Below are 16,004 nucleotides of genomic sequence, written 5' to 3' on the forward strand. Positions count from 1 at the left end.
TTTTTTTTTTCTTAAAAAGAAAGCTGATCAGCTTCACAAGTCAGGAAAACTATTTCTGTGAATGTCAAACCTGAAAGATGAACCCTACACACTGTGCTCCCTGCCACCAAGACAAGAACAGAGCCCACCTGGGAAAGGAGAGAGAAGCAGGGCCTCCTCCCAGGCAGCAGACGAAGCCCTCGGTCAGCCTTGTTCAACTTTCTTTTTGAAACACTTCGCAACTACTCGAAAAGTTGTAAGAATAATTCAGAGAACTCCCATCTAGCCCGAACCGGACAGACCCGTCTGAAACATTTCGCAACATTTGTTCACATCCAGTCAAACGGTACACCTTTAATTAGCTACACTTGCCTGAGAAGTTGTGCACTTGCAAACCAGAGGGGCCGTCCGCGCACAGGGGTCCGGCTCCCGAACCCCTGGGCCTGGATCGCCCGGAGCAAGCTGGAGGGCATGGTTCAGAGCCATGTCTCTGCGAACGTTTTAGGCGGGCAGCAGACAGCGCGAGCCCCCTCTGCACCGCGGGACCCAGCACAGTGTGGCTCTGGTACCCAACAGAATTTCAGCCGGCTAATCCGACGTGTTTCCAAGTACGGCTCTCATTTCTGCAGACACCACGGGCCTTTCCCAGGTAAGCACTCATTACACACCGAACAAATGAAGGACGGACAGACAGACGGCTGCTGAGTGAGCCAACAGTCATGGCCAGAGCAGGGACGCAGCGGCAGCCGGGGCCTGAGACGAGCCCTACCCCACCGCGTGGCCCCCGGGATGGATCAATCAGCTCCCCTAACTCACACGGACATCAACAATACGCCAGTCCCGGAACTGGCCGGGTCTCGGCAATGAACAGATCACAGAGGTCCCCGGCATGCCCCACAGCGGCCCGCGGAGTCCCCCGACTCAGGGCAGCACCAGCTGGGGGCACAGGCCAGGCTGCAGGGGCCCAAGGCAGGGGCATGTGATGAAGACAGGAGGCCGAGCTGGGGCCAAGCTGGGGCTGAGCTGGCCAGCAGGCCCTGAGGTGGGGGGGCCTCATGAAAGGAGCCCTGGGGGAGCGGCTGGTTTTTCCTCCCTGGGCAAGCTGTGGGCTTGGGCTGAGGGGCAGAGGGGAGGCTTAAGGCATCCTGTCCCCCCTCTCTGACACCTAAGGGAGACAGGGCCTCTCCCAGGGAAAGCCCCTCTCTGTCAAGGGCTGGGCTGGGACCAGCCCCAAGGCACTTTAAGAAATGAAACTCCCGATTCACAAGGAAAGACCTGGGTTTCGAGGGGGACTACTCGGTGCTCTGGGGATGGGGCGGGCACACGAGGGGCTCTCCAGGTCTGCCCTGCTGGCAGTGACCACAGCTGAAGGAAGTGGGCTCGGAAAGTGCTGGCTCTCTGGGCCGCCCCCAGGGAGGGGTCCTGGTGGTTCTGCCATCCTCCCAGCCCTGCTGCAGGAACGGTACCAGCTCGGGGTCAGGGATCCAGGACACACTCGTGGGGTGGTGGGCACCCTGTATGACAAAGCCCTCAGGGACAAGGGTCTGTGCCACACAGCCCAGGCACCATCTATGTTCATCACCAAATCTACCCCACGCTCCTGTCCCCAGCCCCCATCAGGAGGACACCTGAGGCTGGTCTTGGCAGGGGTGCTAGGCGAGCCCCACAGCCAGTGTCAAAGTTAATCCTGGGACCTAAACAAACCTTCAAAGGTGTCTGGGCAAGGCCTTTAGGAAACTGGGGAAACTACCAGATTCTGAGAAAAGATCTCCAAGAAAAAGTCTGCATTTATGAAGCTGAAAAATTAACACGAAGTCGTACAACCCAGGAATGGTGGTCACGGGCCACCACAGAACCAGAAGCCACGGTCTTTCTGGAGCACAGGCCACAGCACGTGGTGAGACGAGACGTGTGCATCGCTGACCAGTAATTCTACTTTTGGGAAATTCTACCCGAGGAAATGACCCCAAATGCTAATTTGTTCAAAGACATTGCTAGCACTGCTATTTATAATAGCAAGAAGCCAGAAACGACCCGAACGCCTGACAGCCAGAAAACAGCGGAGAAGAATACGGCCTGTGAAAACTGAGCGAAACCCAGCTTAGAGTTACGATAAATGTTATTTACACTGACGCTCAGAAATTTGTAATAAGTAAGTGGAAAGAAATGACAGCTGAAAACATGGACCCTGAGATGCTTGCTCACATCTCCCGCGTCCCTCCAAAGCCAGCCGCTTTTCCATAAAACTCAAAGACAAAAGATGAACGTACCCAACACTGGCAGGGAGCAGGAAAACACGTATGAAATTAACGTCCAGGAGGAGGACTCCAGCACAGGTACAAGAGAAATCCACACGTACCCGTCTTCACGCCCATCTGTGGGTTGGAAACACCACGGGGGAGCCCGTGCATGACTTTCACAAATCTTCCTAACGGGACCGAGGACCGTCTGCCTCCGTGGGTCCCAGAACCCTGCAGGGCCCATGGCTCATCTGCACCCTTAGAACCGCGTGGAGCAGGGTCCCCCCTGAGGAGAACACAGCCTGCTCCTTCCTGCCCACACCCCCGACCACGTGGCACAGAGCGGCTGCCACAGCCCCAGGACCCCGACTCTGACTTCTAAGAAGCAAAAGGAAATTCCTCAGTGGGGCCCTGGGTTCAGGCCGTCCGACCGTCATTTTCTCTACTAGTATTTCCCTCTGCGCTCAGACAAAGGGGATGGCACCTGCTGACACCTCTCGGGTCCCCTTGAACTCGGTGACATCGTTCACGGACTGGCGGTCCAGGAAAGGGGGTGGCAGCTAAGTGACCTTGAGCAGGATGGCATGAGTGACGGTCATACACGCTAGCCTGTGAGCACAAGGGGCAAGCCAGTCGGCGTCCCCAGGCCGCGTCAGGCCCGCTGAGTCCTGACTGGAGGCTAACCCGGCCAGACTCCACGCTCGCTGGGGTCAGAGGAGGGAGACCACAGGAGCACGGCCGTGGCCTCTCATCTTCTGAGGACTCAGGAAACTGCGTGTGAACAGCGATGGGTGAGCAAACCATCTTCCTCCCCAGCTCTGCCGACGTTCTCCTCACGACACAGGAGCTGTAGGAGCGAACCCCCGGCGCTCAGCCACGCGTCGACTCCGCCCGCTCCCGCTGCTCCGGAGGGACCAGCTCGCACACTCCTCGGACCCACTACTGGCTCTAGGTAAAAATGACTTATCTGGGAAAAAAACTAAGGCAAAAATAGCTCACGACCGCACAGAAAACGAGAAGCATGAAACTATTCAAAAGGAAAGACCTGCCGCGCTCAAACTCCAGACTAGCGCTGGCATCGACCCGTCGCCACGGTGACCCTTTGCAGCAAACTCTCTCAGTAACAGGAAAGTTCAAACTCAAGCAAAACTACACCCGCTTTTCCCACGTAAAAGAGAGAGGCAGGGTGAATTTCATTTGTTTTAGAGAAAACTAAATGAAAATCAACTTAAAGAGAAGTGCGGCGTCCCCGCTGACAACCAAACCTACGAGATGCTCCTATGAAGTGCGGCGTCCCCGCTGACAACCAAACCTACGAGATGCTCCTATGCTTTATTAACCAGTGACAAACCTTAAATTTTAAAATAAAGCTTATGTGATAATTATCTTGCAAATTCCACGTACATCTCCTAGACACAAAGCACACAGGGGCCCTGGGCGGCTCAGTCGGGTGAGCGCCTGACTTGGTTTTGGCTCAGGTCGTGATCTCAGGGCAGTGGGAGCGAGCTCTGGGGGCCCCTCCAACCCGAGACCACGACCGAGCCGAGACCAAGAGCTGGACGCTTACCCGACTGAGCCGCCCAGGGCCCCTGAACTGAAAATCCTGACGTTCGCGTCATGACTGCACTGCCGGTGCTGAGCGCCACGCGCACGGCCCCACGCACCGCGCCTGCTCTTACAGACCCTCGCAGAGGAACAGGGAGGGGCTTCCCAAGGTCACAGATGCAGCCAACGAGGCCAACGCTCCGCACCAGCAGCTCCAATTTCTCAACAGATAAACACGACAAAACAGAATGAACGAGATTTCAGAGGCGCCACTTCCGGTGGACACGCTCAGACTCTGGTCCCGCAGGGAAGATGCACGGCTCCAGCGGAGCACGGAGCCCAGGCCAGGCGTGGCCGCGGAGAAGTGCTGCTGGTGCACAAGTGCGCGTGCAGCCACGCTCGCTGGCCAGAGCCCTTCAAGTGTGCGTGAAACACCGGAGCATGACAGGAGGGAAAGCAAAGAGGCGGGAGGAGCCGAGCAGCAGGAACCACTGCCACTGGGTGACGGACATTGTCTCCCATTCTGTGCCTATCTGAAGACGTCCAAGGCATGTATCTAAAACTGAGGTTATGGAAGAACCACAGAGCTTTTCCAGTTTCGGGAGAATCTGTGATTCAGGGATGCAGATGCGTGAGAGACTCTGATCTGGTGTCGGATCCTGCAGACCACGGCTCCAGACACGCAGGTCACGCCCCGCACAAGTCTGCAGGGGCCTCTGCTCCGTCCCCCGTCGGGGCCGCTACTCGTGGGGTGGCCGTGGGCGTGAATGGAAGTGACAGCAGTGACCACCCCGCCAGACTGCCCAGGGAGCACGCAGCACCTGAGCTCCTTAAATGACCTCCAACCCTCCTGGTGACCTCAGGGTCCACGGTAGAGGGACAACACCTCTGTGAATGTGGACAACCAACCACAACAGCCACGTTCACATGCCCCAGTTGCTGCAGGCACCACAGAACACTCCGGCCCTCACGGCGCACAATCAGGAGCTTCCGACCCGCCACATAACGACATCGTTTGACGTGTTACTTCAAAACAAGAGCAGGTTTTCTGCATTTAAAGACTGTGTTTCAATAGCTGCTGTCCCTCGTCTTCTGGCGTATCTTAGGGGAAGCATTAAAAACATTCTGGAAAGATGGGTCCCACGAGCTGCCTGACTCTGGCCGGGCGGGGCAGGTCAGCACAGGTACGTTCAGCTGCACAAGGACAGGTGCCCAGAGGGGCCTCACCACCTGCTCTGGCCGCCCCAACTGCCCCCACTGAGTACCCTTTGCTCTATTCCTACCCTCTGCCACCCAAAAGTGCATGACCCCAGTCACTGCCCCCCAGACTGGGTCCCGCCACACCTGTCCACAGAAGGCGTGGTTATCTGTGTCTCCGAGGCCCGTCTCTGTCACTTCCCTGGAAGGACGTGTCGGCCGACAAGGGCCCTGCTTGGGGCAGGCGTGGGGCCGGGTACAGGCTTGCCGCACACTCTCACCTGCCACGTCTGCTATGCCATTCCCAGGAGGGACAACGGCTGACCAGAGAAGCATGCACCACGCAGGACCGAGAGACACGGGTGCCCACACACCGGGGACAGATCACGGCCCACAGAAAGCCACACTCAAGTCCTGACCCCCGCACCTGTGAGTGTGACCTCGTTTGGAAATAGGTCTCTGCAGGTGTCATCAAGTTAAGGGGAGGTCATTATGGTGGACCCTGATTCAGTATGACTGATATAGACACACGGGGGAGGAGGCCATGAGAACAGGGCCGGAGAGGCTGGAGCAAAGCACCCAAAGGCCAAGGAACAGCCCGGATTGCTGGCACACGCCAGCCCCGGACGAGGCAAGAGGAGTCTCGCTGCAGCCTTTGCAGAGTGTGGCCCTGCCCACACTTGGATTTAGGCCTCTGGCCTCCCAGACTCTGAGCCAACGAACCTCTACTGTGTAGACACAGGTCTGTGGTTCTTTGTTAAGACAGTCCCAGGAAACTCTGACCAGCAGCGACCTAACTGACACCGACTGCTCCCTTTGTGGCTGTCCGACACGTGGCAGGAAGGGTTCCTTCCCCTAGTCCTGTGTCACCAGCACCCACCCCACCCAACTCAGCAGTGTGCGGGGAGGCTCTCCAGGGGCTCCGCGGTGAGAACCACCGATACAGTCTGTCCTTCACCCGGGAAAGCCATGTGGCAAAGCTGCTGGCCTTTGGGATCCCCAGGTAGGACCGGAAGGCAGGGCAGCCACTCAGCTGCCCGAGGCTCTGTGGCCGGGGCCCAAGCACGGGTCCTTCCCCAGCAGGCTGCCGAGGGCAACGTGGGGAGCACACCATGTGCCCGCCTGAGCCCGAGAAGGGAAGTGTGGGCCACTCCAGAGGCACGGAGCAGAGGCAGCTCTGCAGAGAAGGGTAGACCCCAGTGTATCCCAAAGCCCCCAGGGGTGGTCCGCACACACCGTGATGCCAAGGCCAGCTTCCGGCCGGCTCCCGGACAAACCCAAATCCATACTGAGAGTCACAAGGTCATCTCAGTGTGTACCCAAAAAAGCAGCCAAGACATCAGACTCATGGTTTCATGGCTATTCTCGCTCAAGACAAGGCCAAGATCAGTTCAAGTAAAAAGGTGATCCTGAATGATGTTGAGCAGACTCAGGGGTGTGGCGGGAAGCTGAGGAGGTGGGGCTCTGCCCTGCTGCGCCTTCTCCACGGACGGCGTGTGTCCTGGTCTCTGAGGAAAAGAGCGAAGCACATCTGGCATTTGGCTGACCACCGGCCTCTGTGCTTCCGGGTACTGACCCTTCCTAACCTGCTCCTCGGGCCCCGAGAGCACACGCACACCTCGAGAACACTCACGGCTCTCTCCGTAGTGAGAACGCCTTAGTACCGCGGCTGACCTTCCCACCCACCCGTCACTCCACCCACCCGTCACTCACGCAGGGTTTGTGGAGGGTGGAGCTTCCACCAGGCTGAGGAAACACAGCTCCAGCGGCAGCCCAGAAGCTGGAGCAGAGGAGAAGCCAAGTTCAAGACTGCAGGTCGCACCTTGACTCTTCACTACGTGGACTGTTCACTACGTGGACTGTTCACCACGTGGGCTGTTCACCACGTGGGCTGTTTAGTACATGGACTGTTCACCACGTGGGCTGTTCAGTACATGGACTATTCACCACGTGGGCTGTTCAGTACATGGACTGTTCACCACGTGGGCTGTTCAGTACATGGGCTCTTCACCACGTGGGCTGTTCACCACGTGGGCTGTTCAGTACATGGATTGTTCACCACGTGGGCTCTTCACCACATGGGCTGTTCAGTACGTGGGCTCTTCACCACGTGGGCTGTTCACCATGTGGACTGTTCACCATGTGGGCTGTTCACTACGTGGACTGTTCACTACGTGGGCTCTTCACTATGTGCACTGTTCAGTACGTGGACTGTTCACCACATGGACTGTTCACTACGTGGGCTGTTCACTACGTGGTCCAATCATGTTCAGTGGACAGATATTAAACCAATTTCTCTCTCTCTTTTTAATATTTTTAAGTTTAAGTAATCTCTACTCCTGAAGCGGGAGTTGAACTCATAACCCTGAGATGAAGAGGAGAATGCTCTTCCTTTTTTTTTTTTTTTAAGATTTTATTTGTTTATTTGTCAGAGAGAGAGGGCACGGGGAGGGGGAGCAGCAGGCAGAGGGAGAGGCAGACTCCCCGCTGAGCAAGGAGCCTGATGCAGGACTCGATCCCAGGACCCTGGGATTGTGACCTGAGCCAAAGGCAGACGCTTCACCAGCTGAGCCACCCAGGCGCCTCTAGAATGCTCTTTCAACTGAGACAGCTGGGTGCCCCCTGTTAAACCAACTTTTGGACTCAAAGGGACGTCCAAAGACAGTGTCACCTTTTCACTCCTTGTTCTGGTCTCATTCTGCCAACATAAGAATGAAACCGAGAAAGTCAAGCTTACCGAATATTAAAAACCACTTTGTTCAGCCTCCCGGTGGGCCAGTCACGGACATGCGTGTACTGTCCCTGTGGAGACCGTGTCTGCTAAGGAGCCCCAAAAAGGTCTTCAAAATACTCCGAGGTCGAAGCAAAAAAAAAGTCTTCACACAAAATGACATAAAAGCGATGACATAATACAGAAATGTGTCTCTTTATCACCACAGGTGCAGGAAAACAACCGTATCCTCGTGGAAAAACACGTAAGCTTCCATTCATGGAGTTACCCGTGCGTAAGCAGAAGCCAAGACGGAAAGGTAACCTATGATGAGCATGTGGACCTCAATATGCTGGACAGAACTACCGAAGTGCTCGCCGTGAGATGACCCGAACAGGATCCCCTCACTCTGGACAGGACCCTCAGCTTTTGTCTAGTGAGCGTCCGTGCGCTCCGAAATGTCCCGACTCCTGGGGTGCTGGGGGGCTCCGTCGGGTGAGCGTCCGACTCTTGATTTCGGCTCAGGGCATGATCTCAGGGTTGTGGGACTGAGCCCCGCGCCGGGCTCTGCGCTCGGTGGGGAGCCCGCTGGAGATTCTGTCTCCCTCCGCTCTGCCCCTGCTCGCAATCTCTCTGTCTCTCTCTCCAATACATAAAATCTTTACAAAAATTAATGTCCTGACTCCTTCAGTTTCTCTTCAGAAATACAATATTACAGACGGTCACACGGCCAGTAACAGTGACACCTTTGCAATGTTACTAAAAATGCCGAGCACAGAAGACGACCCTGCAGCCGGCCCCAAGCACTCAGCAGCCGTGAGGATCCGGGCTGCAAGACCTCACATCCTCAACTTTCTCTCATCTCAGAAGCTTTGTACAGGGAAACTCCCACCTTTAACGTCTCAGAAGCGGATGGAGGAAGTGCTGACCGGGCAGGACTGAGAGACACCCAAAACGAAAATGGGAGAAATGAGGCGCTCCCACCACCAGCCGCAGGGGCTGGGGGGGGGGCAGGGGTGCCGATGAGGGCGGGGCCACCCGGCCAACTCCTGAGTCTGGAAGCCGGCAACAAGCCCAGCCTCTGCGAGAGGGGGGTGTCGGCCTGTTGGCCAGTCGGGGGGGGGGGCACACCACCCCCAAGAGGGCTCGTGGAAGGCTGCGGGAGCCTCCCTGCACCCCTGCCTGCAGCCGGGCCACGCACTGAGGGGCTCTCAGGCCCTGGGAGAAGAATGCAGAGGCCGTCTCGCTGTAATCACTGGGACCTCCCTGGTCAGCCACCAACACGGGCTCGGTCCCACAACAGACGGCGGCTCCCCGTGCTCCAGCGCCCGGACCCAAACGTGCACCGTGAAATGACGCTGCCACCCACTGCTGTTTGGGAAACACCCAGCGGTGCCGACCTCCCTGCACACACACGAGAAACACGAGGGAGGGGACCGAGACACGCTGCACCCGCTCAGGCCCACGCCCCCCCCCCCGCGATGACCGCACGCGAGGTGCGTCCAAGCATCAGGCCCACAGGGAAGGACAGCATCTGACTCAACAAGGTCTGGGCAGGTTCCCCCCCGGGGCACGGGACTACGGCCAGACCCGCAGCGGGTCTGCAGGATGAGGAAAGGCCTGTGTCCCCGTGAATCCTGGGCAAACTGCTACCCTTCACAGGCACCGCCTTCTCCACCTCGAAATTAGCTGAGCAATTTCTGCTTCTCTCCAAATTTCCCAAGCTGACTTTGAGCTTCCTAAATAAAAAGGTACAGCTCAGAAGCCTCGCGACTTTAAATGGGATGGGATGAGAAAGGAAAATCAACCGTTTTAAGATTCAACTAGGGCCACATGGAGACGAGAAGACCACAGACTACGGATCAGTGCTCATGACACCACCCAAAGCCACAGGTGCCCAAAGGCGCTCGTCATCCTCCTCCCGGCTCCTCTGGGTCACCCCCACGATGCTGTTTTGACCCCGCTCTGGCCCACACTCCAGCTGTACTGAGCTGCCCAGTCCCCACCACGCTGGGCTTCCCCACCCTGAAGACAGCTCTCGGTGCTGCGCCAGCGTGCTGCTCCCTTCACACACCATCCTCTGCCAGGCGGGCCGGGTAGTGGATGACGTGAGTGCGCTTCTAGAAAGCCCATCTGTCTGCATCCGCCCCTCAACACCCCGGAAACCAAGGACCAACTCTGCAGGCAGGTCGATGCTGGGTCTGCCCAACCAAGACCATCAGTCATTCCGCTCTCTGTGCCTCAAGCATGACAGTGGGATGGAACGTTCAGAGTGGGATGGACGGAAGACCACAGGTCAGACCCTCCACTCGCCAGGTGACCCCCACACACACGGACTAAGAAGGTGACTTGTGCAAAGCCCCATCAGCCATGGTGCCCCTGCGGTGCGTCCATCTTTCACCGAGACGGCTCCTGACACTGGGGTTCTTAAACCCTCCGTATGTGGCCCAAGACACCGAGGTGCCTACTTTCTTTCTACAAAGGAAGAGGAGGGTGCTGTGGGACCTTGCTTGCACCTGAGCCGGTGAAGGGGAAGGGTTCCGCCATGGGCGAGAGGCCTCACTTTCTGCAGAAAGCTGCAGATTCGATGGGAGGGGAGGGAAGCGCAGGGGGAGACAGAGAAGAACTCGCACCCACGTGAGTAGCAAGGCTGTCCAAATTCCTTATAAATGAGGCCATTTTAAAAAGTGACTATTCTCACACACGCGTGGATCTTCTTAGTTTTGCTGGCAAGTGGAAAGACCTCCCTGCTGACAGAACGGAGGAAGAGGTGTAAAATCTGCCCCACAAGGGACCACTTCCCCGCGGCTCTTCCAAAAGACACGGAGTGGCCTGTGTGCCACTGTGGGAGGCGGGATCTGAAACTGCTATCACTGCCAACGGCCCCCAGAAGCCGCCTGGTCCTGCAGTCCTGCCCTCTCACTAGCCACCCACGCTCGGCAAAGCAGAGGTCACAACAGAATTCGCTCCACAAGGTCTGGACCCAGAGGGTCAGTGCCCGACAGGGTAGGAGTCTACACCGATGCCCTTTCCCTCCAGCGGCCTTTAGGGTTTCAGACACCCCCTTCCCCACCAGGTGGTTTGCACTCTGCCCCCCTCCCACCCCAAGCTCTGGAGCTGTTTCACTAGCATTTCTCACCTACAATGGGTCACACATTAGTGGTTCTTGTGTCTGAGGAATGCTCGACTGATCCCAACAGATCACCAATGCCCTGCAGAAACTCTGTCCCCGACCTGTCCCAAAGGACCTGTCCCATCGCAGGTCCTCGACAATGCCCAAGAGTTGTCATGAGCGAGAAGCCCTGGGAACGTCTCTCTAATGTGGCTCAAACACACACCTGTCAAGACACAAAAGCTCTGTAAATGCTGTTAAAAATATGTGAACGTTATCCCTTGATTCCTATTCTAAAATACCTAGGTTAGCAATTTTTGAGTCCAAATGATGTTAAAAAGTATTTAGTAATTTTTCAATCTGAAAACGACTTAACAGCATTGTTGATAAGAAATTCAGCAGAGGGGCGCCTGGGTGGCACAGCGGTTAAGCGTCTGCCTTCGGCTCAGGGCGTGATCCCGGCGTTCCGGGATCGAACCCCACATCAGGCTTCTCTGCTATGAGCGTGCTTCTTCCTCTCCCACTCCCCCTGCTTGTGTTCCCTCTCTCGCTGGCTGTCTCTATCTCTGTTGAATAAATAAATAAAATCTTTAAAAAAAAAAAAAAGAAATTCAGCAGAAAACTCTGTGTAAATCATACTAAGATCGCATTGGACCAGCCTCGCTCCTTTTATCTTTGAACTAACACCTTTTTAGTTTGTAAGGAAAGGTTACTTCTCTTTTCCACAACTTTTTCATCTACAAATAATATCCCAGGCCGTACTGTACCATCGCCAGCAGACCAGAACACAAAGCCTGAGTGTGCAGATATAAGATACACAAAGTATTTAGGCTGGAATGGCAGAAAGAGAGAAAACCTTCCCTGACCTCATGGTGTGAGACCCCAGCCACGCCACACCCAGAGCTGGGGGCAGAGGACATCGGAACCATGATCAGGCCGAGGCAGTGTTTCAAACACTTAACATCAGTCCTGTGGCCTCAATAGAGATTTTTAATCATCCACTTATTCCTAGCAGTCGGGCCATTAAAGCCAACTCGTAGCAACAGGAAGGACCTCTTTTTCCAGGGGAGGGGGCAGACACACAGGGGAATTCTTGCCAATCTGCCATCGCTGAACAGAATTTAAGATTAAATACGTTAGGTCAGAAGGAAGAAAAAGTCTACATACTTATGAGAACAGGAGTCACGGAGGAATACGGAACCCCCAGGAGAGGGGACTGCGGGGGCAGGTGCTGTGACACGGGGTGCGAGGGGGACAAGGAGGCTCCTGGGCACAGAGAAGAACTAGCACAGGCTCCCGGGCTGTGGCCCTTGCTAAACACCGAGCACTAAATGGGTCTCCTTGGCGCTGAGAGGCTGGTCTAAGACCTCTGGTAGAGAACAAAGCAGAAATTCTGTACAGCTGTCCCAGAAACACACACCACAGGGACAGAGTGGCCCAATTTCTCTTAATTCGAAAAGCCCCACATAAGGACAATGTTGGAAAGTTCACTCTGTTAAAACTTAATTTTGTGTAACATGTTTGTAAATAACACCCCGTGTGACAGTGAAAGGACGTCAGGCATGAGGATTTCCTCCAATCCCGGAGTGGGCTTGCCGTTTCCAGGAGCTTGCCCCACCCTCTCTGTGCTACTGTGTGTCGGAACACAGGTGTCCCGGGGCCAAGGGGCCACAGCCGACAGAGGGGCAAGGAACCGCCCTGGATAACTGAATGGGGACAGAGCCTCAAAGAGGGTGGGTGCCCCCGCGGGCAACAGCCAGCCAGTCCTGAACACCAGAGTGGATGAGCTCTGAGCACAGGAACAACGCATTTTCAAACGGAAAACAGCTAACCCTGAGCAGAAATTATCTCATCAAATCAAAATTCTTACATCTAGGATGAGGTCAATGAGAGGCTTAAATAAATGTTGTCCCAAGGCTGGCCTCCAGGAAAGGCGGAATTTGGGGCTTCTGAAGAGCCTAAAGTGAGTACATTCCACCATCTCCTAAAGAAAACTCAATAACCAACCCCTCCCTCCTTCAGTAAAGGATATGAAGATGATCACTAGCTTCATAGCGGACCCAGGGCTTAAATCTCACCAACTTTTGCCTAGGTACGCCTAATAATTCACTTAATCCTTTCTGGAATAACAAGGCATCCCAAAGTTTTCAGTTCAAAATATCTAAAACTATCACAAAACAAACCAAGAAGAAGGATTCTACTATGGTAAAAGACTACTGTTTACTTCATTATTCATGTGAAAAACCCTTCTCCAAATTTCCTTTTGATGAACGAACCATTTTCCATTCTTGCAGAGTGGAAATACTGCCTTGTACAGGCAGCGAGCGGGGCCAGCCACAGAGTGAATCCACAAGTCTGTTACCCAAACGGAAAGTTAGCTTTGATAATATATCCAATATGAAAGATTCTACAAATGACACAATTAAAATGCGCGCGAGCCCTCCGTGCACAGGTGTCCGCGCCCAGCAGTTTGCAAAACGCGTTGCCTAATTAGCATTTCTTTAAACAATGCTGATAACAATCTTGCCACTGTAATCCTCGACAAATGCGTCGCTGAGATTGTAGCACCGAAAGCGTGAGGAAATTCGCTGAGAATCTCTGTCAAACTTTCTTTTGTTTATATTTCCTCGGTGTCAGAAAATATCTGTTCTTCACCCCTTTTGGTTTGTACCCAGGCTCCTCGGTCCAGCCCTATTGTGCGTGGTCCGTTAAACCTACAAATAATAAATTTGTTAGCGGGGCCGGGGGAACCCCAACTAGCCACAGCCCTCCTCCTGGCGTAGAAAATTCCCCATTTGCCATCGGATTGAGTTGTCAGACAGTGACTCGTGCTACCCTGTGAAACTGACATGTCTATTTACGGAGAAACAAAGACACGGCTCGCGGCGGACCCGGCTCCCTCCGCGCGCCCCGTCCGCTCCGCGCGCCCCTGGCCGCTCCGCGCGCCCCGTCCCCTCCGCGCTCCTCTGGCCGCCCGGCCCCGAGGCCCCTGCGCCCTGGTTCATCCAGCAATTAAAATGGAGACGAGGCCGGTGCCCGGCGTCAGGGGGAGACAATGACCCCCAAGGCCTGGTGGGGCGCGGGGACCCGCCCGCGCCCACCTCCCGCAGTTCCGACTCTTGGCAAACTCGGCGCGGGCGGGTCCGGGTGCGGCTCCGAGGCGCGGGCGGGGGGCGCGCGGGACGGCGCGGGCGGGGGGCGCCAGGACGCCCCTGGGCTGCCTCCTGGGGCCGGGCGTTGACGCAGCAGAAATTACCAGCTGGAAAATTCCCCTTTCGGAGGTGACGGGGGAGGGATCGCGGCGGCGGCGGCGGCAGGAGGCGCGGAGGGCGAGGGGCGCGGGGCAGCCCTGCCGCCGCCGCCGCCGCCTCCGCGCGCAGCCCCGCAGAGGACCTGCCGCCCCCGCCCGCCCCGCCCCGAGCCACCCGGGCTGGGGATCGGCGGGGGCCGGGCCGGGTCGCCACCGCCGCCCCCGGAGCCGCAGCCGGGGCTAGCCGATCGCCGCCAGGAGGGCGCCCCCGCGGGGCGGGGCGCAGTGGGGCGCGGGGCGGCAGGCAGCGGGGGCGCGCTCCTACTCGGAGCTGCCCGGGCTTGGAGCGGCCCCGGCCGGGCCCGGCCGCGATGCGCCTGCCCGGCCGCGCGGACAATGAGCCGGCGCCGCTTACCTGTGACCCCATGGGGCGCGGGCGAGGGCGGGCACCGCGGCCGCCGGACCGGCGCCGGTGATCGCCGCCGCCGCCGGGCGAGCGCTGCGTCCGGGCGGGTCCGAGCTGCGCGCTCGCCTCGGCTGCTCCGTCCGTCTGTCCGTCCGTCCGTCCGTCAGGCCGGCGCGCGCCCCCGCGCCCGCTCCAACCCCGCGGCCCCCGCCGCCCGCGCTGCCCCCGCCTGCGGACCCTGACCCCGCCCCCGGCGCGCGCCCGGCCGCTGCTGATTGGCCCGCTCAGCGCCCGGGCCGCGGCCACCGCCAGTTTACCCCGCCGGCCCGGCCGCCGGCCGCCCCTCGCTGGGCCCCGGGCTCGGCGCCGCGGGGCGGGCGGGGGCCGCGGCGGGGGTCGGTTCCTCCGGCCCCCCCCCCCGCCGTGGGCGGCCGGACAGCGGAAGTGCGGGCTGGAGCTCGCTGGGCATTGTGGGAAGCCCCCTCCCCTGGGTTGGCGGGGGGCGGGGGCGGCGCGGCGTGGGGGTCTCTGAGCACCCGTGCGGGTTCCCGCGGGGGCGCTCAGCGGCGGGCAGTACACCCCTGCGCGAGATGAGGCTCGGGGCGAGGGCACCCCAGCCCCTTCCTCTACTGCGCACCCCGGCGTTGCCCACGCGCCTGTTCCTCGGGGGCGCGCGGGTCCCCGGGCCACAAGCTGTCCCCACGACCCGATGCGCAGTCTCGCCGGGCGCGTCTCGCAAACTTCGAGACTTCCCCACCTGCTCAGGCGGCTGTGCGGACCTCGCGCTGTGCGGCTGCAAAGCGCGGTCGCGGCTGTGCTGGGGCGCGGGGCCGAAGAGGGCCTGGGCGCTGCGCGCTCGCGCCGTCGGGGAACCTCGGCGCGCCCAGGGAGGGGAGCACCTCGGGGCGCGGGCCGCGCGTGACGGTGCCTGCCCCTGGGGCTTTGGTTTTGGGCAACTTAGGAGCGCCGGCGGCTGCGCGCGTGGGTTCTTCGCGCCGCGTTGTCTATTCCGTGCGGGTGCGCCCCGGCGAAGGGGCGGGAAACAAGCTGCCTGGGCCTTGCCCCACACCCCCTTAAACGATCTGGAACCGTGTTGCTCGGGATGGGCCCTGCGCGCGTCCCTTCTCGCCCCCGCTGTCCTCGAGCCCTCGGGCTGGCTGAATGGGAAGCGTGGCCCCACATTCCTGGCTAGCCTGTGCGGGGCAAAGGCCACCTCGCTTCCTCTCTCCGGCGCGGCGGTGGGAAGGGAGGTGAGCCTGTGGCTAGCCAGCCGCGCAGAGGAGTTGAGCACGACCAGGCTATCCAATGGCGAGGCTCCGCGGGCCGTCTGCGCCCTGCCTCCCCGCGGGCCAAGCGCCGCGGAATTCCTCGGGAGGTGGGAGGCGGCGGACCATTATGGCTGCTTTCTCAGGATGTGTAAGGAGGCATTCACTGGGCTGCAGCGGGAGGGCAGGCCGCGGGGGAAATTCTCCTTGAGTGAACAAGGGCGAGCCGCGGTCTGGCAGCCAGCGATGAAAGGCTCGGACACTCCCTCGCTTCTAGCCGGCGCCTGGAAATGGCTGTGC

The 16,004-nt window shown here is 58.3% G+C and overlaps 1 protein-coding gene across 1 annotated transcript in view; it reads right to left on the reverse strand.

Annotated features, from left to right (window-relative positions):
• ZBTB46 (zinc finger and BTB domain containing 46) overlaps positions 1–14,509 on the reverse strand; it is a 63,590-nt gene extending 49,081 nt beyond the window's left edge. Inside the window, exon 1 of the mRNA XM_040638604.1 lies at positions 14,449–14,509. The gene's annotated coding sequence lies outside the window, so the exon portion shown is untranslated. The remainder of the gene's footprint in view (positions 1–14,448) is intronic.
• Positions 14,510–16,004: the final 1,495 nt, after the last annotated feature.

This window comes from Ursus maritimus, unplaced genomic scaffold (genome assembly GCF_017311325.1).
Source record: "Ursus maritimus isolate PB19 unplaced genomic scaffold, ASM1731132v1 scaffold_22, whole genome shotgun sequence".
Classification (NCBI taxonomy): Eukaryota; Metazoa; Chordata; class Mammalia; order Carnivora; family Ursidae; genus Ursus; species Ursus maritimus.